General features: G+C 40.1%; 1 protein-coding gene and 1 long non-coding RNA gene across 6 annotated transcripts in view; both read right to left on the bottom strand.

Moving 5' to 3' along the window:
• NKAIN3 (sodium/potassium transporting ATPase interacting 3) overlaps positions 1 to 25,238 on the bottom strand; it is a 547,209-nt gene that overhangs the window by 64,316 nt on the left and 457,655 nt on the right. The gene's annotated exons all lie outside the window — the stretch shown is intronic.
• Positions 13,883 to 25,212, bottom strand: LOC115646817. The gene is made up of 3 exons (XR_003999128.1): positions 25,202 to 25,212; positions 23,190 to 23,194; positions 13,883 to 13,982 (listed from the first exon to the last, which is right to left on the bottom strand). It is a non-coding gene; the product is annotated as an uncharacterized LOC115646817 (long non-coding RNA).

Here is a 25,238-nt window from a genome sequence, read left to right as displayed (position 1 = left end):
GAAACCAAGGCAGAGCAGCTAGCCTTTCAGCATGAGGAGGTATATAAGAAGGTATATAAGAAGACCAGGGGAATCAGTAATGCCTGACAAATTTGTACCTGACATAGTCTTTAAGCTTCCTAGGAAGTAGAAATGTGTCATTCTCTATTCTGATTGGTTATGGGATAATAGAAGAGGAGACACACAATAAGAAAGAGGCCAGTTTGAGACACAGAGAGAGGATTTTAGGAAGGTGCTATTTTAATATAATTTAATTCAACCAAATCCTGACTCTGTCCTATACTGAAGTCATAAGCATTTCTGGCAGTGATTTTGTGAGATCTTGCAAGCTGAGGACACATGATCAGTACTTGGACAGGAGAAGCTCCAAGGAAACCCATGGTGCAAGAGGAAGTAGTGTGTAGATTTACAATACCTACTTAGTGACTAGCATCAAGAGTAAACCAATATCTTAGTATATTGGGAGCACTGTGCTGTCTTTTAGAAGGCACGTGAAAGGAAGGTCCTGAACACAAAGGTTCGTTAAAGAGTAAAGGGTTTAAGCCCAGTTTCTTGACCTAATTCCAGCTGGTTCCTTCAATTCTATCTGTGGTTTCAATGAGTTTCAGTTGCAGAAACTCACATCCTGTACTAAACAGTTCTGTCCCCCGTGTATGACAGGCTAATTACTAGTGCTAGATGGAATGGTCTCCATAATAGAAACGTATAGCACTGACGCTATATAGCAGTTTGCCATGTTGGATGAAAAGCACTATATGAAAGTGGCTCATTGGTATAATAAAATTAGCAGCAAGATACAGAATAGGAAATGTTTTATAGATTGAATAAAAAAGGCTACTGAAAGACACGTCACATCCAAGATTGTTATAATAGGTGAAAAGGGCACATCTGCAGAAAAATGCTCTGTAATCTATTGTTGGTATTGTCTTTATATGTCACAGAAGATGCAGAAATTGTTGCTGTCAACAGCAGTGGTGGCTGCCACTTCTTTTCTGCTAAACTCTGTTCACTTTGTTACACCCCAATCTCTTTCTTTTGTCCATTTGTCACAGCCTGTCATGTAGATTTTGAGCTCTCTGAGGCAGAGACTATCTACTTTGCTATTTGTCTGGACAGTGCCCAGCATAATTAGACCTCTTGACCGGGGTTCCTGGGCACTACCATAATAAAAACAACAAACAATATTATCAACATATATTCTTTTAAAAGGTCCACTCTATGTAGGAAAGTGATTGCCAAAGTTATCCAGAGAATAGAGAAAATGCTTCTCGTTGTAGTACAAGGCTTGCTTATGGAAAATAATTTGCTCAAGGGAAGGCTTCCTGTTTCTTCTAAAATGTTGTTATTAACATACAACTTACACACTGAATGAAGAAGAATATGTCATGAAAAGATGTTACTGATTGCTTCAGTATGATTTCTGAAGCAAAAAAATAAACAAATCCACAACCATGTACCCTCCATGTGTTCAAAACCAGTACCAAGAAGGCTCTAAGAGAATAAGACTTGCATGTAGAATATGTTTTTGTCCAGATAAAGGGCTTTGTGTTTAACAAAAATTAGTCTCTATGACTGTAGTCCAATTCCATTTGTTTAAGTAAAATAAACCCTTTTCGAAGTTGTGGAGTAGTGAAGAGTAAAGGTCTTTAGCAGACACTACAGTCATGGAGACTTCCCCTTTGTAAACTTTGCTTCATTTTTTGTTTGGTTTTATTTTTCTGCTATGTTAAAAAGTTCTGACAATGACGTTAATTTAACAAGCATGGTATTAAACTGTATGGCAAGGATTAGCAATAAGCATTATAATTAAGGAGAGAGCAGTGTGAGCACTTTATCATGCTTTTTAATTTGTATTATTTACTTATGAAGTACAAGATGACAGGGACTAGAGCTGAGGGGAAAGAACAAGGGGCCTTAACACTATAGTAGTTTTTTGGTTTGGGCAAACAGGCTTGATTGAACTAGGAAATGTCTTGATATGTTGGGGTTATGTTTCACCACTGCTTGATTGCAGTTTAGCTAACTGGCTTAATGAAAGATGTGAAGAGTGGCAGTGTATGATCGAAACCAGTATTTAAACAGTAGGAACATACCATATGTAAGGGGACTGTTATCCCCTTACTAACATTCAGTGGGGGTGTTTGGTTGCTAGCTCCCAGCACTAAAAGGGGAGGGATCGATGGCAAATCAGGACCCTGAGACTGACAGTCCCCAGGAACAATGGTGAGAGGCCAATGCTCCAGGTCAGCCTGATTGACAGGGCAGGCAGGCTAATTAAAGAGACAGAAGGCCAGGGTGGGTCCCATCCTCCGTGTGAGCTGGAATTGCCTGGGACAGACAGAGTGGGGCCAAGCTAAGGAGAGAGCAGGGGCCCAAGCTAAGCTGCTAGGAGCAGAGCTGCAGCCCAAAATAAGCCAGAGCACAGCCCAGAGAGAGCAGACCTGCTCTGGGAGGGGAGCTGCAGCAACCAGAGCCAGAGGGGCCAGACAAGCCGCCCGGGGAGCTAAAGGCAGAGCAGCAGCAGCAGCCATGCTGAGGCAGTGTGGAGCTGGGGCTGGAGCAGTCTGGAGCTGGGTGTGGTGAGCAGATGCGGAGAGCGAGGGGGACCCTGGGCAGTGGGCCCAGCACAGGGAGACGCCTCAGCCAAGAGGCTCTGCAGGTCAGACTTGGAGGGGGATCATAACCCTGACAGAGTGGGGGTGACACTGGGGAGAAGGGTCCCTGCAGGGCCGGCGCTACCATTTAGGTGACCTAGGCAATGGCCTAGGGCGCCAGAATTTTTTGGGGCGCTATTTTGCTGGTGGGGGCGGCACGGGGGTCCGGTGGACCTACCGCAGTCATGCCGGTGGACGGTCCGCTGCTGGAAAAGCTCCAGTGGAGCTGCCGCAGTCATTTCGGCGGATGGTGCGCTGGTCTAAAGGCTCCGGCAGACCTACCGCAGTCATGCCTGTGGCAGGTCCACCGGAGCCTTTAGACCAGCGGACTGCCCGCCGGCATCACTGCGGTAGCTCCACCGGAGCCTTTCTAGCAGCGCACCGTCCGCCGGCATGACTGTGGTAGGTCCACCGGACCCACGGGGGGCAGCGAAATGGCCTTCCACCTAGGGCGTCAGAAACCCTGGCGCCGCTCCTGGGTCCCTACCACCCAGAGTCTGAGAGTGTGTGGTCCCTGCAGCACAGCCAGGGCCTGAGGAGGAGGCCTGGGACCTACAAGGAACAGACTGAACTGCCCTGACATTCCAGAGAGACTGTTTGTAGTGTTCTCTGCCACAGAGCAGGGTGATGTGTTTTCCTTTAACCTTTTCCATTTTTCTTTATTCTTTTTTTTTTAAATTAATTGTTAATTAAATAACTTGTATGTGCTTTAAATTGTATGATGTAATCAGTGGGTCAGGAAGGTGCGCAGTGCAAAGACAGTACCCCAGAGTGGGGACACCCTAGCCCCTGTCCTAGGTGACCACAGCAGGGTTGGGTGTTGAACCCCCCAGGAATCCTGGGCCCAGCCTTGTTGGGGTTACGAGGACTCTGCCAGACAGGAGAGTGGTAGGGGAGTCCTCAAGGGCAGGGAGGCCTCTGGGTAAAGGAAGTGGGAGCAAGGACTCAGATCCTTTCGCCTGCCCACTTCACTGGGGTAGTGCAAAAGCCAGGAAAGTTCCCCACAATAGCGGGACCATTCCCCTGCTTACACACAGAAGGCTACTTGTGTCCTTCTTTATACTCCTCACAAATTAATTTGTCCACTTAATCCTTTGGAGAAGGAGGAGCTATTAGGAAAGTGTTTATCTGTGTTATGTGTAAAGGATATATTTTCTGGAATTTACAATTATCTACATCCAGCTGCAGGATTGAGGAGACCCCCACATGGTGATGGCTTAATAGAGCTTTTCGGTTTCTAGTTTCCATGACTGACATGTATTTAGAACAAAACTTTTCATTTTTTTGTTTTTAAAGAAGGGCTGTGCTAGGTCCAGTGAGTCGAGGACAGGAAAAGAACAGCCAACCCAGGTATTAGAGTTTATAGGTCTAAAGGAACTTGCCTTTCTATAACTAGAACTCAAGTAAATTGAATCAAAAGTGCTTTCTGAAAGCGGTTTCTCTAGAGATAACCAAAAAGTGCTTCTCACAGCCAAGCAGAGTCTAGCCTCTACCATAGATCAGCCTGACAAACCTTAGGAGAGAGCTTCCTGAGCTCGTGTATAGTCCTTTGGGATAGGGTAATTCATTCCCTCTGAGCCGTGTCACATTTCCTTAATTGTTGGCCTGCCTAGCAAAAGGAGGAAGCTTTTGTTGATCTGGAGTAGGATACCCTTCCTCTCCAATGTTTAGCAAGGAGGCTATGGACTACCTCCTGTGAACCAAAGCTGGCCTGCACTTTTTTTGGATTTCAAAGAGGCAGAAAAGTACAGTACATTAGATTATATTGTATGTATCTAAACAGGCTAAATAAATAAATAAACCCTTAAAAGAAAAAAACACCACCTATTACATTGTGAGGCTGTTTAGGGAGAACTCATTTCTTCACTGAAAAAAGGCTGATTGTGAGACTGGTATTTTACAAACATGGGAGCATTCATACATGGGTTTATTGAAATATTATTTTAATTCGGTTCAAGATCAACTGATTTCAGATGGCTCATCTGGAATTCCCACAGCTAGGCCTGTCAGATATGCTGAAATACTAATTAGACGTTTCACACATTGATGGGCTTTGAATAAGTTGGATCCTCTGAAGAAAAAATTCTTAGGAGTAATCATAAAGAGGATTGATGAAAATGTCTAGCTACTAGGCAGCAGCAGTTATAAATATGAAGAAGAGACATGGGTGCATTAACTATAGGTAAAGCTGCGAGTCTGTCACAGAGCTCTCAGAAGTCAGATTCTGTGACTTTCTAGGACCTCCATGACTTTTGCAGCCTGCAGATGCGACTGACTCTAGCTGTTTGGGTGGCCCTGGGGCCAGCCACACTGCTCCCCCACAGCAGCTGCAGTCCCAGGCTTCCTCGCCCGGCCCAGCTTCAGAGCACCAGCAGCAGCGGTGGCGGTCCCGGGCCACCCCTTGCCATCGGTGGTGGCAGTGATGGTCCCAGGCCAGCCCCCTGCCAGCATCAGCTGCAGCGATCCCGGGCTGGTGGGGCCATCTCCTGCCAGCAGTGGTGTCAGTGGTTCCAGGCTTCCCCGCCGACCTCGAGCACCAGCAGGCGCCCAGGAGTCTCCCCCCCTCCATCATCAGCCAGCGCCCTGGAATGCCTTCTCCCAGCACCAGTGGGCACCCAGGCACCCCGGAGCCCCACCCTAGCACCAGTGGGTGCCCCGGAGCCCCCCTCCAGAGCAGCCCCCAGAGCCCCTCAGAGCACCCAAGATTTAGTCAGGCGTATATAGTACAAGTCATGGACAGGTCACAGGCCCGTGAATTTTTGTTTATTGCCCGTGACCTGTCTATATTTTACTAAAAATACCCATGACTAAATCTTAGCCTTAACAATGGGTAGAAAACAGTGGAGAACATATTTAAACAACATCATTGCATCAAACAATGGTGCATCCTTACTCAGGTACTATGTTTAGTTTTAGTCACCTCAGTGAAAAAACAGCTAAGAATACCAAGTTCCAGAGAAGGGCAACAAAAAGTAGTTAGACATATGGTGAGATAGAAATTCATTATCAAACTATAGTGGACACTTTCTCACCTATTGCAATCAGCTTTTCTCTCTACACACTGCATTTGGACCAATCTTTCCCACTCCAATTTCCTCGTTACCAACATATTGTAATACTTTCCCATCCCATCCCTGGGCCCTGCGGAGGGCACTCGACCTAGAATAGAAGGAAGGATGGTTGTTCTTCCTTGATAAATGCTCTCTACTCCACCAAGAGGCAGGGATAACAACTACTTAGAGAAAACTGGGCAATATTGCTAATTAATGCTCGCATCTTCCTCATAAGGGTGATTATCAGTATCCCCATTTTAGAGCTGGGGAAAAACTGAGACTAATGTGGTTTTTTTCCAGTATCACGCAGTAAATGAGCCTCTGACCAAGAATGAGAACCAAGGCATTGGCTTCCAGGCTTACCTTGGCATTTCACTAAGCCTTTCTCTGTGTCAGTTTCATTATCTGTCCAATGAGTCAAAGGATACCAACAATACTTTGCTTAGTTCTTTGCTTTTACATAGCACTGCCATGCGTAGATGTCAAAGTGCTCATCAACACTAAACATGCATCTGTGGGAACATTTTACATATGGTGCAACTGAGGCAGAGAGAGAGATGTGTAGGTGATGTGCCCAAGATCACCCAGCAAATAAGTGTTAGATCCAGAAGTTTAAGCCAGATATTTTGGTTCAGAGGTCAAGGCCAACCCACTAGCTCATATTGCTTCCTAGGCAAATCACTTAGGTTCAGATCCTCAAGGCACCTAACTTCCATTTAAAACAGTCCCGTTAATTTCAATGGGAGTTAGGTGTCTACATATCTTTGAGGATCTGAGCCTTAAACCCTGACCCTGCTACCACTGAGAGCAATGAAAAACCTGTCACTGACCTTCCGTGTGCAATATCAGACTTTTAACCTACCCAGCTCTCCATTTTCTTTACTGTAAAATGGCCTGATACCAATATTTGTACTTACACAAAGCTTTTCCATGTGCAGATCTCATTCTGATTTGGGGTTGTTTTACACTCACGGGGCTTTCCCTTTGCGCAAGTTTATACGCCTACACAAGGTGCAAGGCGGAGGAGAATCAGGCCCCATAACTGATAAATATTTAGATTTGAAGCAGTATTTCTGAGAGGCATGTGTTTCAGTGAATAAGAAATGAGTCTCTCACAACAGAGAGCTGGCCTCTTCTCCCAGGTCAAAATCTCCCTGTGTGACTTTGGTGTAAGAGAGTCCAACCTTCTGAACTTCAGCAACCTCATCTGCAAAAGGAGTATAATGATATTTGTCTACTTCTTAGGGGAGTGAGCTTTAATGACATAAGGATCAGAAAAGGCCTCCTGCATCTTTCCACAGCTCCAATAGCAGTGAAATGCCATTCAAAGCTTTGCTGTCCTTAGAGTTGTTTTTTTAAGGGAGGTTTTCAGGGTGTAGGGACTTGCAGAAAAGCTAATACAACCCCAGGATGCAATAACTCGCCTATAGCATTCCTGTAAAGCTTTGGGGGCAGATGTGAGGTCATTCCACTCTGCCTTCCTACTCCTGCCTTCTTAGCCAAGGATTGTGGCAAATGGAAATCCATGGGGCATGTGGTAGGAACAGGGATGGTGCCATAGAGGGTAAATGGAGGCAGGGCAAGGGGTGAGTTGTACAGAAGGGACCCTCCAAACCAGTAATACTAGCCACATGATCTGGCTAATTGTTTCTATGTCCCTACTAACAAAACCACAAATTAAAGTAACACTATTGCCTGAAGCTAATAGTTTTTCCTGCAGATCTTCTCTGCATTACTGGTTGATTAGTAACAAATTCTCTTAGTAGAGTTTGCATTTCCCATGTCAGGTCATGGTCTATTTCTCCCAAAGGTAAAACTCATCCCACTAATTCAGACCAAAATGAAGGAGCCCATGTTGTGACAATTATTATCTCAATTAGTGACATCATTAACATGCTGCAACAAAAGTAACTACACTTTACTTCATTTTAACAGGTGGAAACATTAAATTCTTAATTAACTTTATTGGAGAGAAAGTTATTAGAGTACATTTTAAAAGGTCAACTTAAAGGTTAAGAGAACAGCAGCACTATACTGTAATTACTTCAATGACCAGGGAAGCCATTTTAAGGGCTAAAACCTTCTCTTAGGGGTTGGAAAGCAAAGAGCAAAAGCTCTGTTCACACAGTGACAATTCATTAAGGAGTACGCTGTGTTCTTCCTAACAATCTAATCTATGATGTAAACCTAAATTACTGCACATAGGCCAGAGTATACAGACAGGTTGTTGATTGCCTCTGGATATGTATCAACTCCTTATTCATATATAATATCTAATTTTCACAGAAAGATACTCCTACCAAGATATTGTGGTGGCTGATTCTCTATAAAACTACACTGGATAGTGTTTAGGCTAAAACAGTTTACTTAAAATAGTAGCTTCAAGTCTTTGTTCCTGGCACAGTGGTACATTGTACTTTTGTGCGTCTGTATTTTATTCTCTAGAAAAAAAAGGCACATTTCCGAATAGAAAACTTAATAAAAAAAGATTTAAGGTTGAAAGTGTGTTTCACTGGATCCCTGCTAACAGGTTAGAGCTCCCCCAAGATAGCTGTATTTTCTTTCCAAAAATTCTAAATCTCTCGCAGCAGGTTTACACCAGTGCAGAAAATAAAAGATGCCCACGAAGAAGTCTTCAGAAGCTCAGTATAGGAAGCAAAAAGCTCAATTGCAATCTAGTTTGCAGCAAGAGGCAAATTTGATGGGAAAATATCTGAAACAGAACAACATAGCCTGGGCTTTAGGCAGTAGTGATTGTCCCAGTGCCGAAGAAATTGAAGAGTGCAGCGTAAATGATGGAAGTTCTATTATTAAGGAATTAGCAGATTTACCTAAGGATAAGGAATGGAAATGTGAGGAAAGTGATGGAGAATTGTCCAGTTTTCCTGGTAGTGTAAAGGAGAGTGGTGATAAAGAAGAATGTGGCTCACATGAAAAGGAGAGATACGATAAAGAGAAATCAGCCTCGCACGATGACAGAAACAGTGAGAAAAATTGCATATCACAAATTGATACATCAGATCCTGCTTTATGGCCGGTGATCCTAAACTCTGCTGATATTCATTGTACAATTTTGAACGGGCTGGGCAAAATTGAGGCTATGTAGTTTCCAGTAAATGAGTAGAAGTGACATTTTTTAAAGTCAGACTATGAAAGCGTGCCTGAGAATGGAGAGAAACTGAATTGGCATTGGCTACTTTACTTTAAATCAACTGACAAATTGTTCTGTATTTGTTGCAAAATATTTGACAAGAATTTGAAATCATTGCTTGCACTTTCTGGGTACAATTACTGGCATAAATTAGCTGATGAGCTTACACAACATGAAAAATCACCTGGCCATTCAGCTAAAGCTGAATAAATGCGTAAATGCAGAAAACTAGTGCATTATTAGTGTAGAAACCCAGCACCTGAGGAATGTGCATGAGCGTCTGATCTCTATTGCCTTCTTCCTTACAAAGAATAATTTGGCTTTTCAGGAGTCAGATAAGTTATTCACTGAACATAACAATAATTTCCTTGATTTCACAGAGCTCCTTGGGAAATATGATAACAACAACATGCATAAGCACCTACATCAAGTAGTTCATAAAGAAGCTATGGACCATTACTGCAGCAGAACAATTCAAAATGAACTAATTGACCTTATGGCAAGGTAGGTGCTTAATAAAATATTGATGAGACTTGGCAAAGTGAAGTACTATGCCGTAGTAATGGACTGCACTCCCGACATTAGTCACAGTGAAAAGATGTCATTTACAGTCAGATTTGTTGACAATGAGGATGGCTGTCTCCAAGTAAAGGAACACTTTATCCGTTTCTGGTCTGTGGACAACTCTGCTGGAAAAACCCTAACAGAACTGTTCATGAATGCTTTGAACGGGAATAAAATAAACCTTCAGGACTGCCGTGGCCAAGCCTATGGCTACGGCTACAGCATGAACATGAAGGGAAGAAACTGGCATTCAGGCAAGGATCCTTGCGCTGAATCCAAGAGCTTTCTTCATGTCTTGAGGCTGCCATTGCCTCAACCTAGTTGTGTAAGATGCAGCATCATCATCTCTCTTTGGAGTACTTCAAAGGATATACATCCTGTTTTCAGCATCAACTATAGGGGGAAGATCCTCATGGACAATGTTACAAATTTGACTGTGAAGCTGCTAAGTGACATTTGCTGGGAGAGCCACATTGACAGCATAAGACAAGTGAGGTACCAAGTGACTGAAATTTATGATGCCCTGATGGAATTAGTGCAGTTGGGTAAAGCCAAGGCTGAAATCCAAAATGAGGCACACCTGGCAAACCACATCATTGACTTCAAATTTCTGGTCTCGATTGTAGTTTGAAATGATATCCTGTTCCAAGTAAACATAGTAAGAAAAGCATTAAAAATCTCAGTCAATGGACATTGTGACCACTACTACTTTGAGGAGAAGCTGCCTTGATTTCATTGTGGCCTACAGGGACAGATTTGAAAATGCCATCACTACTGCCAAAGAAATCGCAGAAAACTTATTCATCAGAAGAAGAGAGTTTGGTTACGAGGGCAGAGATGAGGTGTGAGAAGCTCGGAACTAAAATTCAAGAGGAAGTTTTCTTGCTCACTCGTTGGCACTGCTTGAGTGCCCATCAAATAAAGGTTTGGACAAATGAAGCACCACAAAAAGATCTGTTTTTTTTTGTATGACCTTAGTATGCTGCCAGTGGACAAGAAAACACTCTTGAACAATTGTATGGATCTTCACTAGATGCTGAAAACATGGGGAGTGTTCGGACATCAATGATAAAGACCTCTCTGTTGAATTGGAAGACATCTGTCAAATTTTGCCACATGGGAATCACTCTCCACTCCAAGTTCTCCAATTCATTCATGATGCAGAGCTGAAGGACAGTTTTTCTAGTGTGTGGATAGCTTTGAGTATTCTGCTCACACTCCTGATCACAGTTGCAAATGGTGAATGCAGCTTTTTGATGTTCAGGTTCATTAAAACGTATCTTCTATCAATGATGACCAATGAGAGACTAACATCACTTGTTATTTTCTCTCTTGAAAATGCCATTGGCCAGTCTTTGGATCTCTCTGTTGCTGTGCTTCACTTTGTGAGGGCAAAGGCAAGAAAAGTGACCTTTTGAACTAAAGTACTAAGGCTGTCATCTACTGCAACACTATATAATACTGGTCCACCCAATGTTGGTGCACAGTTCCATTTCTCGATGTTAGTAAAATTTCAGTTATTCTTAAAATTAAAAAGTTTCTATAAGCTCAGAAGAAATTAATTTTTCTATTTGCTTATATATGGCATGAATAAATACAGATTTAAAGATCCTAGTTGCAAATTTATCCTCTTATAAAACAAGGATAAACAACACATGCCAATTGTGCATCAAAGTTGTGAAATGGGCTACAAATGCAATAAAAAAATAAGATATTCAAAAGTTTAACAAACAGGGAGGGCATTGAAGATGCTCCTCACTGGGGCACCATTTGGTCTAGGGCTGGCCCTGCGTGTACATACCCAGTGTGTCCTGGCAGTTACCACATACTCAGGTGGCTAGCCCATGCCGGCACACCAGCTCAACTGTTGATAGCAACCTAGACTGAGCAGAGTTAGCATGGGTACATCTATGTGTGCTAGGAATCACACATCTTAGCTCATATGGAGACAGCCTGAGAGTCAAATCAGTTCCACTCGGGAAAATATAGAATTGTGTTCTGAATATCCTGATATGGTCAAGAAGCCCATAAAGCTATTTCAACAGAGCGCAGCATCAAATGTATTTCAGATCTTCTATAACTTTTCCTGGTCACTATACAGTGCTCCCTCACTATATCAAACGAAAAGACTTTTAGTCAGTTGCTTATATGGACGAAAAGAAATAAATTGACTCTGGGAATGATGAACAAAGGGCCTAGTGTTCTTAAGGCTTGGAGTTCTTTAAAAGCTAAAAACATTAAGTCCTCCTAAATGGGGCTGAATCAAAATGCACTATAATGCAAAATACCACCCTCGTGTAAGGGTGACCACATAGAAAGTGTGAAAAATCGGGACCTTTCCCCCCTAGGAGGATAAAGTTGCCTATATAAGACAAAGCCCCTAATATTCGGATGGTCCCGATAATATGGGGATGTCTGGTCACCCTATCCCATGTTGGCTTTTGTCATTAACTACTTAGACAAGGTTACAATGACAACTATCCTTCTTTCTCCAATTCCCATCCTCTGCAGTCATTAGCAAGCAAGAGTGATCAGAGGATATAATATGAATAAGTTTTTTTTCTTGGACCACTCAAAGGCTTCATAACTCCATTTTTCATTCCAGATGGAATAGCTGGCCTTTTCCTTGGCATAAGTTGTGTCTAGGCTTTTTGACCTCCCTTTAATTTTTCACAGTCCAGGCACTGTGATCTTTAATACAGTCTCATCATGTTCAGCATATTCTTCTAAGAATTACAGAAATATCACACACAGTGCTGCTGGCCTGTTTAGCGAGTTAGTTGTGTGGGTATTCAGCATACCACCAAATAATTGTATTGTGTAGAGATATTAGTCTCTACATACTTCAAATTGATGCTATAATAAACCCATTTTTTACACATATACTTCCCAGTGTCACAAAACAGAACCAAATCATATGAAATTTCACATGTAATCTTATCCAGGGTATTTTGGAACAAATTGGACACGAGGACAAATGCAAAGTACTCCACTTAGGAAGGAGCACTCAGTTGCACACATACAAAATGGGAAATGACTGCCTAGGAAGGAGTACTGCAGAAAGGGATTGGGGTTCATAGTGGACCACAAGCTAAATATGAGTCAGTGTAATGCTGTTGCAAAAAAAGTGAACATCATTCTGGGATGTATTAGCAGGAGTGTTGTAAGCGAGACATGAGAAGTAATTCTTCTGCTTTACTCCACTCTGATTAGGCCTCAATTGGAGTAGCGTGTCCAGTTCTGGGCACCACATTTCAGGAAGGATGTGGACAAATTGGAAAGAATCCAGAGAAGAGCAACAAAAATGATTAAAGGTCTAGAAAACATGACTTATGAGGGAAGATTGAAAAAAAAAAACCCTCTGTTTGTTTAGTCTGGAAAAGAGAAGACTGAGAGGGGACATAGACTCATAGACTCATAGACTCATAGGTCAGAAGGGACCAATCTGATCATCTAGTCTGACCTCCTGCCACATGACAACAGTTTTCAAGTATGAACAAGGTTGTTACAAGGAGGAGGAAGAAAATTGTTTTTCTTAACCTCTGAGGATAGGACAAGCAGCAATGGGCTTAAATTGCAGCAAGGAAGGTTTAGGCTGGACATTAGGAAAAACTTTCTAACTATTAGAGTGGTTAAGTACTGGAATAAATTGCCTAAGGAGGTTGTGGAATCTTCATCATTGGAGATTTTTTAAGAGCAGATTAGACAAACACCTGTCAGGAATGGTCTAAATAATTAGTCCTGCCATGAGTGCAGGGGACTAGACTATATGACCTCTTGAGGTCCCTTCCAGTTCTATGACATGTCTGGGATAGTGCAGGTAAAAAATGTAAAAGGCATATTTCCTTTATTTTTTGTCTTTGTCATCTCCAAATTGGTTTGGCCTAGAAATTCAGTTTTGTTATAGTGCTGATATGGATGAGAGTTGGTGTCTTTACCTAGTTTAGGAGTGAGGAAGGGATGAGCAAGGATTTATTTAGATATGTTATGTGATTTCCATGTGCATGATGTAATCTGAAGCCCCTGATGCACACAAACACTGCATGGTCCACTGTGGAGCTTTTATTGTCTGAAGAAAAGAGATTTTTCACCCACGAAAGCTTATGCCCAAATAAATCTGTTAGTCTTTAAGGTGCCACCGGACTCCTTGTTATCTTCTGTATGGATCCAAAGCTTCATTTAAAAGTTCTCATGATCCCTGTTAAGCTGACCACAGTAGAAGTGGCAGCCAAAGAACCACATGGAGGGGTGACCTGTGGGAATGTGACAGAGAAAAGTAGTTTGGGAGCTAGCGGAAACAGAAAATATTCTTTGTCTGTGATAATCATTGCAGATAGTGTTGGAAAGAAATGTTTAGAGCAGAATCCTAATTACACCGCTACCCCGATATAATGCCACCCAATATAACATGAATTTGGATATAACACGGTAAAGTAGTGCTCTGGGGGTGGGGGGCTGTGCACTCCGGTGGATCAAAGCAAGTTCGATATAACGCGGTTTCACCCATAATGCGGTGAGATTTTCTGGCTCCCAAAGACAGCATCATATTGAGGTAGAGGTCTATATTATTATCTTTGTAAGTAAATGTACCTGCAGTTTTGGATGTGCAGGCTGCTGTGATCTGTCCTCTTCTTCATTTGCCATTGTTATCTGATCCAATCCTAGGTATTTCTAGGGTCTTAGCAGCTGGGTATCATGGCATTTTTATTTTTACGTATTCTGGGGAAATGGTTTTTATGTGTAAGGTGAAATTTATATAAGGTAAAATACTGCCCCTATTGAAGTCAGTGGGGAGTTTTGCCGTTGACTTCAACGGGGCCAGAATTTCATCTATAGTCTTTATCTTGCCAGATATCTGCTCACTGTCTTGATGACAATTTGCTCTTGACCTGACCTACAATAATGTCTAAAAAAATGTTTCCTGCTTTGTCAACTAACTTTCTCCATTTCCTTACTACTGTTCTATCTTTTACTGACAGAGAAAAATGGCTATTTAAGATTTGTTGTTTTGCTATTAATTTATATTTGAGAAAAACAAAACCATTGACAGTATAATTTTTTTCCATGAGATCCAACCCTCAAATTAATGGGAACTGAAGACCTGACAAGTTCAGACTCAAACAGTAAGGACCCGATTTCCCTCTCAATGATAATGTTAAAACTGTCATTTACTTCAGCAGTGCAGGTTTAGGCTGTAGCAGAGCAGTCATTCTGGATTCCTCACCTTTATGCCCATTGCACATTTTCCCTTTTTAGGACTTTATCTTGCAGTTCTTGTAAAGGCAAAATTTCCATTGAAGTCAAGGTTGTTTTGCCAAGTAAGGGCTGCAGGACGTGCCTTTGTGTTTGTTTCTATTTTTTGTCTTTTCCTGAATGTATTTATACAGTCATTTTCTATTCTCCTTTCTTCACATGTTCATTATTACTTTGCTTTGATGTTTTTGGCTTGGGATCCAACTCTCCAAACAGAGGAGTATGTTTGGTTCCCAGTTACCATAGGATATAGAAGCCTAGATAGATTTACTTCAGCATCAACATCTCACAGACGAGACCCAGAACCTCACAAGACTGGCTTATGGAAAAGCCAACCATTTTACACTACTAACTCTTTATCTTAACAGGATTTTCTTTATGTAATTATGATGTCTTAAGATCCCAAATTTTCTTCCACCTTCAGATTTCTCCCCTTTTTAATTAATATCTACTTCATGATTACATTCTTCTGTGTTTCTTTGTCCATGGTTTGGAATAACCCTCAAGATACATTAAAATGCTTCCATAAGTGATACTGCCATGGACCCGATTGAAAGCCCACTGAAGTCAATGGCACCATCTGCTCTCCATCTTTCTCAACTCACTAATTGTGTGATCTATAACATACTCACATCATCATACCCACTATGATTAGATTTAGTGCAGTAGCTTTATGTTTGTTCTCCTTCTTTACTAACTCCAGCTGGGTATACTCAGAGTGAATATTGGATCTCTGCAGGATACAGTATGGGATTATTATTTGGTTTTATCTGTAGGATAAAAACAGGTCAGGAATGTGTTTGGTATCACTAAAAAAATGCAAGAGAACAGATGCTTAATTTTATTGTGGTTGCCTCCGCTAACATGCACATTTGTTCTTACTCAGATAAATTGTTTTTTCTTCCAATCACTGTCCGTGGTCAAATGGAACTGTGAAGTTAACATAATGAAGTAAATAAGGCATTATGAAAGGTGAAATTTGGTTGATAAGAGCTCGGGTTTAGAATATAAGGACAACAAATGAAGCACTAAAAGTGCCATATGGTGACTAACAGGCTCAATTTGTTTCACAAGTGTTGCATTACACTAGATAAAAGAGTTTATGTCAATTTCTTTATATCACATCTCTACAAACCAGCCCACTCTACTCCTTTGTTAATTTACATTTTTTCACTTTCTTGTTAATATCAAATGTAAGAAAGCTCAAAATTGCCTGAAGTCTCTACAAAGGGAGACTCGTTCTTCACAAGATCATAAATGTATCAAAATAGTCTGAAAATGCAGACAATGCAGTAAAAAATATTTAGAATGATTGCACTGGTGATATAGACGAGGTAGCAGAGTAAATGATTTGCATCTTCCATTTCTATGATTAAGATAATCCTTTTTCAATTTAAAATGTTGATTATTTTCATTTTCTGAGGAAACAAAGAACATCATGAGAAAATGAGAAAGAAAATTAAACAATATTTGGTTACACAGAAAAAGAATCACATTGGAGCACAAGAGTACAATTGGGCTTGTTAATTGCACATAGCAAATGTTTCCAGATGTAGATAATTTGGTTCCATAGTTTTTCATGTCTTTAAAAATATTAAAAAAAGATGGAGAACAGTAGTTGCTGAACCAACAAGAGGGAATGCCATTTTAGATTTGGTTTTGGTGAGTAGTGAGGACCTCAGAAGAAATGGTTGAAGTGGACAACCTTGGTTCGAGTGATCATGAGCTAATTCAGTTTAAACTAAATGTAAGGATAAACAAAAAAACATCTGTGATTAGGGTTTTTGATTTCAAAAGGGATAACTTTAAAGAATTAAGGAAATTAGTTAGGGAAGTGGATTGGACTGAAGAACTTGGGGATCTAAAGGTGGAAGAAGCCTGGAATAACTTCAAGTCAAAGTTGCAGAAACTATCAAAAGCCTGCAACCCCACCCCCCTAAAAAAGGGGAAAAAAATTCACAGGTATCTCAGAGAGGTGATTAAGAAAAAGAAAAAGCCTACAAGGAATGGAAGATGGGAGTAATCAGCATGGAAAGCTATCTTATTGAGGTCAGAACATGTAGAGATAAAGTTAGAAAGGCCAAAAGCCATGTAGAATTTTCCCTTGCAAAGGGAATTAAAACCAATAGTAAAAGGTTCTATATCCATATAAATAAGAAAAAAAAAAAAAAAAAAAAGAAGAAGTGGGACCACTAAACAGTGAGGATGGAGTGGAAGTTAAGGATAATCCAGGCATGGCCCAATATCTAAACAAATATTTTGCCTCAGTCTTCTTAATGAGGCTAATGAGGTGCTTAGGATGACAAATAGGAATGAGGATATGGAGGTAGATATTACCACATCCAAGGTAGAAGCCAAACTTGAATAGTTTAATGGGACTAAATCAGAGGGCCCAGATAATCTTCATCCAAGAATATTAAAAGGAACTGGCACATGAAATTGCAAGCCCATTAGCAAGAATTTTTAACGAATCTATAAACTCAGGGGTTGTACCGTATGACTGGAGAACTGCTAACATGGTTCCTATCTTTAAGAAAGGGAAAAAAAGTGATCCGGGCAACTACAGGCCTTCAGTTTGACATCTGTAGTATGCAAGGTCCTTGAAAAATTTTTGAAGGAAAAAGTAGTTAAGGACATTGAGATCAATGGTAATTGGGACAAAGTACAACATGGTTTCACAAAAGGTAGATTGTGCCACACCAAGCTGATCTCCTTCTTTGAGCTGGTAACAGATTTTTTAGACATGGGAAATGCAGTGGATCTAATTTACCTCAATTTCAGTAAGGCATTTGATACGGTTCCACATGGGGAATTATTAGCTAAATTGGAAACGGTGAGGATCAATATGAAAATTGAAAGGTGGATAAGGAACTGGTTAAAAGGGGAGACTACAACGGGTCATAGTGAAAGGTGAATTGTCAGGCTGCAGGGAAGTTACTAGTGGAGTTCCTCAGGAATCAATTTTGGGACCAAATCTTATTTAATCTTTTTATTACTGACCTTGGCATAAAAAGTGGGAATGTGCTAAAAAAGGTTACGGATGACACAAAGCTGGGAGGTATTGCCAATATGGAGAAGGACCGGGATATCATACAGGAAGATCTGGATAACCTTGTAAATTGGAGTAATAGTTATAGGATGAAATGTAATAGTGAAAAGTTTCAGGTGATGCATTTAGGGATGAACAACAAGAATTTTTGTTATAATCTGGGGACACATCAGTTGGAAGGAACAGAGGAGGAGAAGGACCTTGGAGTATTGGTTGATCACAGGATGACTATGAGCTGCAAATGTGATATGGCTGTGAAAAAAGCTAATGCGGTCTCGGGATGCATCAGGCGAAGTATTTCCAGTAGAGAGAAGGAGGTGGGAGTACCGTTATACAAGGCACTGGTGAGACCTCATCCAGAATACTGTGTGCAGTTCTGGTCTCCCATGTTTAAGAAGGATGAATTCAAACTGGAAATTTTCAGAGAAGGGCTACTAGGAATGGAAAACCAGCCATATGAAAGGAGACTGAAAGAGCTTGGGGTGTTTAGCCTAACCAAAAGAAGGCTGAGGAGGAGATATGATTGCTCTCTATAAATATATCAGAGGAATCAATACCAGGGAGGGAAAGAATTATTTAAGCTCAGTACCAATGTGGACGCAAGAACAAACCGATCTAAACTGGCCATCAGCAAGTTTAGACTTGAAATTAGATGAAGGTTTCTAACCATCAGAGGAGTGAAGTTCTGGAACAGCCTTCCAAGGGGAGTAGTGGGGGCAAAAGACATATCTGGCTTCAAGACTAAGCTTGAAAAGTTTATGGAGGGAATGGTATAATGGGATAGCCTAATTCTGGCAATTAATTCGTCTTTGACTACTAGCGGTAAATATGCCCAATGGCTTGTGATGGGATGTTAGATCGGGTGGGATCAAGAATTCTTTCCTGGGTGTCTGGCTGCTGTGTCTTGCCCACATGCTGTGGTTTAGCTGATCACCATATTTGGGGTCGAGAAGGAATTTTCCTCCAGGGCAGATTGGCAGAAGCCCTGGGGGTTTTTCGCCTTCCTCTGCAGTGTGGGGCACGGGTCACTTGCTGGAAGGTTCTCTGCACCTTGAAGTCTTTAAACCATGATTTGGTGACTTCAGTGGCTCAGACACAGGTCTGATACAGGAGTGGGTGGGTGAGATTCTGTAGCCTGCATTGTCCGGGAGGTCAGATCAGATGATCATAATGGTCCCTTCTGACCTTAAAGTCTATGATTCTTATCTTGTTCAAACCACTTTAAATCTGGCACTGCTCCACTGAAGCCAATGGCATTACAATCACTGTAAATAGTTGTGAGTTCAGAATCAGACCCAGAATCTTACCTTCTGGTATGTGTTTTCTCTTCCAAGCTATACTACTATAATGTGTTCTCTCAAGGCCAGAGACAGGGTATCTTGCCAAGGTTATATAATATATTTCCTGGCACACAAACTAGAAGTACTAATATTAATTTAGAATGACACATTAGAGTAGAGATTTGTTTACTGTCTTCTCCCAAAAGACCAAGTAAAGCATAATTGCTATATTTTCATTAACCATCGCTCTTATAGAGTTAGTTACATCCCCTCTGAAAGCCAGCAAGCTGGGACAATTCCAAAAAACATGGATAGTTGTATCTTTGGCAGCCTGACATCCTCAGAAAACATAATAAAACCACATTTTACAGGCTTCCTACTTCATATTAACTTTTGCTTTCAGAGTTTATTCCTTTAAAAACATGAATTTAGTGTTCAGGAAATATCCCCAATGGAGAAGCCTGGAGAGAATGTTCTTTATGAACAAATATGGCATTGACAGTGAGAATGTCCACATGCCAACAGTAAGTGGCTGCATAAGGATTCATAAACCTATATATTTTTCATGAGAGATTGCATGGATACTAGAATTTAATATGAAAACACAGGTGTTTGTAATGAGAAGGTTATATTTTCTCAAACACTGTTTCCTGGCAAAAGGAGGTAGTGATGAGGACTATATTTATCAAAACAAGAACAGAATAATATATCCTTTTTCCTAATTGCAACAAAATGCCATTCCTAGTCATTAGAGAGACAAGGTGGGTGAGGTAATACCTTTTATTGAACCAACTTCTGTTGGTGAGTTAGAGATGCTTTTGAGATACACAGAACTCTTCTTCAGCTTTATGTAAGCCCGAAAGCTTGTCTCCCAACAGAAGTTGGTCCATAAAAGTAACTACCTCATCCACCTTGTCTCGTGAATATCCTGAGAACAACATGGCTACAGCAACAATTCATAGTCATGAAAAATTGAAGCACTCGCTTATGCTTTTCTATATCTTCATATATGCTATTTAAAAAAATCAAAATTCAGTAATTAATATGAGAGTTATTTGGTCTGAATACTAACAAATGAGAGTCACTTCTATCTTATTATTTAAAAAATGAAAACTGTGCACAATACCTCTTGCTGAACCACTCCACACTGAATTAGTATTTCTGAGTTACTTCTTGTTAGTAATTAAATTGTGACAACTTGTTTAGAGATGCAAATATTAACAGGATTACAAGTGGTAATACTTGCCTATTTATTGTCCTTGTTCTTTGGGATAATGTCCTAATTGGGCATACAGAAGCATCACATCAACTAGAGTGGTCTCATTAACTTTGCTACACATTGTTGAGGTGTTATGAGTCACGATGACCTTAGCCTATAATCTTCAGATGAAAATTGAAACCAATTGCTCTGTGACAGCCTCACACACATACAATCAATTGAGGCTACAGTGCTCTCTTAGTCCTAATCTACACTTAAAATTTAGGTCAACATACCTACAGTGCTCAGGATATGAACAATTTCACACCCTGTGTGATGCAGTTAGGTCAACCTAACTCCTGCAGTAGATGTAGCTAGGTTGTTAAAAGGATTCTTCCATCCACCTAGCTTCTGCCTCTTGAGAGAACAGATTTATTTCAGTGATGGACAAACCCCTTCCATTACTGTAGTAAGTGTCTACACTACAGCAGCACAGCTGCAGTACCATAACAGTGCTGCTGTAGTGGATATAGTGCAAACATATCCTTAAACTAGGGGCTTGATGCAAAGCCCACTAAAATCAATGGGAGGCACAGCATCTTACTTTAGTAAAGTACATACTGTAAACAAAAATCAAGTTTTATTTTATAGCAACTGAGTATTTTCAAGTATTAGATTCAAACTAAAAATTCCATCTAAATTCTTTCCCTTTAATCAAATGATTTATAGTGGAATTAACGTGAGATATGAAGGGAGGAATACTGAACAGAAAATTAATATCAGGCAGCAGTTTTTTTTCTCTGCTGGCACTGTACATTACTATCCCTCATTCTCCCATCATGCCACTGAATTCTTGTTTAAATGACTCCTGCCTTCTCATTTCTTCAACCTTGACTACTGGGCTATTTCTCACTGTCATAGGCCTTAGAGAGAAAAAAGGATTTTCAATATTCAAACGTCTGTTCCAGATTTGTTTTCTTTCAAATTTCTTCCATGAATGTACATCCTTTAGTACTGTGATATAGTTTGAAATGAATATTGTAATGATAGAGAACATTTACAGAGCCACAGTTTGTAAGGATTTCTCTTTAGTCAGTTAGGTGGCCTGCAGAATACATACCTTTAAAGTCTGTGGTTGTCTTTTTCTTTGCTCTTTTTCTTTTCTTTTGCTATAAAGATATTTTACACTGATTGACCATCATTACCATTAAAAAAACTAACCAACCAACCAACCCATCTGCCCATCCCTAAAGCCTACTTTGAAAAGATGATCAACTCTGCCTCTAATTCTGCAAGGGCAATTTTGTGAAATGCACCATTGATAAACTACAGGCACAAAACTGCATTGACAGAAAGAGTCTACATTTTCAAAATCATGTCAAAAATATATTTTGAATTCTAAGGGCCAGACTATGAACAGCAACTGTGTGAGTGTGTAGTAACGAGGGATAAGGAATCAATTTAATAACAACATCTGATGGAAGCAACCAAATCTTCTCATAAGACAAAATTTTTCTTTATTTCCACATCCTCATGCCATATTTTTGATGTTTTAACTACTTTTGCACCTATTTCATATCTAACTCGAATCTCCACCTTATAGTTTATGGAGGAATCTAACAATACAATTTTTATCAAGGACTTTCATAAAATCTTAACTTGTGTCACTGGATATGGATTGCCATTATCATTGAATCTGGATAAATACAATATTCCCCTTAGAAATCTACATTGGCAATTTCCAGAGAAATTATTACAGCTCTACTTGACTTGTTCTGTAGTTTGCCATTCGGTATGCCCTTCAATAATCCCAGATAAATCTGTTGCTATACTTGTAGTTAATGATAGATTTTCTATTTAATAGCCCAATGGAGAAACACAAGCAGGTAATACAGCTAAGACCCCAAGACACTGCCAATCAATTTCAGGAACAACTCTTAAGTCAAATCTCTCTAGAAATATCAGTTGGTTCAGACATCTAGCTACAGGCTGAAGCTTTGTGTTTATAAACAATATTTTGTTTCTAGACCTATGAGCACTTCACTACTAACCAGGGGCCTGAAACTTCCAGACAACGAGACTACTAGGGTGAGTAACAATTACTCACATGAATAAAGCTTTCTGGAGTGGTGTCCCCATATATCTCCAAATTGATCTCACATGCTGTGTTCAGCTGGTCTTTTCAAGGGCACCACTAAGCATATTCAAAGAAAGCTTGTGTACCAATGCAGGTCCCCCAGCTACTGAGGTAGAGTATGCTTTTCACCATTTCTTTCTCTGATTTGTACCATGTATTATTTAACTCTATTAGGAGCTTTGATACAATTCTCCATGTTCTGGCTCATGCCTTTAACATCACCTATTACTTACTTCTTTTTGAGATAATCTTGCCTTGTGTGGCTCTTTCCTTTTCCGGTCTTTCACCTATCTCCTTCACCACTCCTTTAGTGTATTATCTTTGAGTCTTTTACCTCCTCTTTCTTCCTTTCCCTGTTCACAAGAGTCTTTTTTTCCTCCCATATTTTTCCATTTCAGCACTCATATACGGGATCTTATCTGCTTCCATTGTCTCTCTTATCACCTTCATGTTGATGAGCTCCAAAAATACTTTTCTACTTGTAATTTAATTACAAGCTCACATCTCTTCCAGTGTCTTCTCAGGAATATCCTGATGCCTTCTAAAGCTAGATATGGCACAACCTTCCACATCTCCTCTTCTACACCCTCTTCTCTATCTCCTTTTTCTCAATCACTGTTGATAATCCCCCTATCTTCTCTGTTAACCTCATTGTTGCAAATCTGAGTATCTCCTTTTCTCTTCCTTTCTAGGTTTTCAACAAATTGTGTTACTTCCATGACAGTTCGAAATTCCTACCTTCCTCTCTGTCCCTCCACTGTCAAAAGCTTGGATCATGCCATGGTTTTCTCTTTTCTACCTTAATTGACAACCCAATGCTCCTCTTCTTCAGCCTTTCTTTCTTCCAGACTTACTCTTAAAATCTGTGCCCACAGCTATTTGCTTTTGCAAAAATGGAAGCTAGTGCCTGAAAATCTGGACTATTATCTATGCTAAGCACACTTAGAGAAGAGCTCAAATGAACAAGCTGTCACAGGGCTTGCATGAGAATGAAACAAGAGTATGCTCATTAAAAATGCATGTTAATTGATTACAAGCAAGGTTGCTTACAAGGAGCTAATAGTTAATAAGCCTTATACTATTATACAGCATTTCCTTAGAAATCAAATATCAACCAAGTCTTGTTGCAATGGAAAAAAAAGATCCCTTGGCAATTTGTGGGGGGAAATGCCTTTCACTGGCAGAAAATTACACTTTTTATTTTCTTCTCTCCAGAAGGAACATACATCAGTGCCTCAAACAAATGAAATTTGCCCTTCTCTTTATTTCTTCTGTTGACAGTGTCCATGCAGATTTTATCATTGTAAGCAAAACTGTCACGTTATCATTATCTGGTTTAAGATTAATTGACCAAATTTACAAATCAAATTAAAATTCATTATTATTTGAACAGCATATTTTAAGTGCCTGGAATATTTTCTTACAGTTCTTTCTAGATTACAACACATTCTATATATTTTTCTAAAATGAAACCTTCTATTCAAATCTTTCCTATTTGAGAACATGTAAATTGTATACTATATACAAATATGGATTTACTCACTCATTCATTCACATTTAAAAATATCACTACAAGTACTCATCCAGTTTTCTGGGTGCTATTCCATAAATTAAAAATCATAGAACAAACAAAAGACTCTTCATAAATATATTCAATTTGGCTCACCCCCTCCTGCACAGCCTTAGAGAAGGGGAAAAAAAGATGGTCTTTGGAAGGTGCTCAGAAGGTTAACTAATCTGGTGGGAAGTTCTGACCCTATTGAAGTCAGTAAGAAAACTCCAACTGATTTCAATGGAACTGGAATTTCAACCTTGTTCTCTGCTTATCTGATTGCTAGGAGCAAGTTCCATAGCATAAGACCCCTCACAGAGAATACTCTGCCAGCAGATACCTCTAATTGAATTCAATACGGTTGTTAACATTTTCCCAGAGACTTGTGTTGGGCCAGTTTAAACAACTTTATTAATGATGTGGAAAAACAGATAAATGCAAAAACATATGTGGCTCACGCTAAATTAGGAAGTGCTGTGAACAGAGGATTGATACCAGAACTAAGACAGTAGAAGGATGGACAGGAAATAGTAAAATGAGATTCAGTTTGGAAAAATGTAGGAGAACAATCTGGGGAATGTAGATATTCTCATGGAAATATTTGGAAAGTAATGATGCTGGAAGGGACCTAGGGGAGATACTGGGTAGCAAATTAGATATGAGCTTGTATTGGAAACAAAAAAGCCAGTGTGATTTTGAGCTGAATATGCATAAGCAATATATCACAGAATAGAATGGTAGTTCCTTTCTACACAGAACTGATAAGGTTACGTCTAGACTCTTGCATCTAAATACCATAAAGATCTCAGCAAACGGAAAGAAATTTTGAGAAAAGAAATAAATATCCGTACGGGATGAATGGGATTCACATACGTGGGAAAATGAAAAAAATATATAGGCAACGTTTAAAAAAATGGCAACCTAAATTAGTGGCCTAATTTTCAAATGTGCTGAGCACTTAACAACTCTAAATCATGGCAATGGGAATTCCTACTCAGCACTTTTGAAAATCAAGCCACTTATTTAGGAAGCCAAATATAAATTTAGGAGCTTAACTATAGGCCACCTTTTTTGAAATCTTGGCAGTATACACTGATGGTTACCAGGAGAGGGTAATTCTCTACAAATATTTAGAAAAGACAGGGAAATTAACAGTGTGGCCCAAAGAGGCATAACCAGGTGTAAAAATAATGATTAAACAATGTTTTATCATGTTGTCCATACTTAAATAATTTCAGATTAAGGAATCGTATTTTTACTCATCCCACATCTATGATGACCTGTGGTAGCAGTAGTTTGGAAAGGGATACCTAGAACCTTCTATGTTCTTTAGGCTTTACACACCAA

This window comes from Gopherus evgoodei, chromosome 2 (assembly GCF_007399415.2).
Source record: "Gopherus evgoodei ecotype Sinaloan lineage chromosome 2, rGopEvg1_v1.p, whole genome shotgun sequence".
NCBI classification, from domain to species: domain Eukaryota; kingdom Metazoa; phylum Chordata; order Testudines; family Testudinidae; genus Gopherus; species Gopherus evgoodei.
The sequence above is the reverse complement of the archived record's forward strand: the minus strand, read 5'-3'. Positions and strand labels throughout refer to the sequence as shown.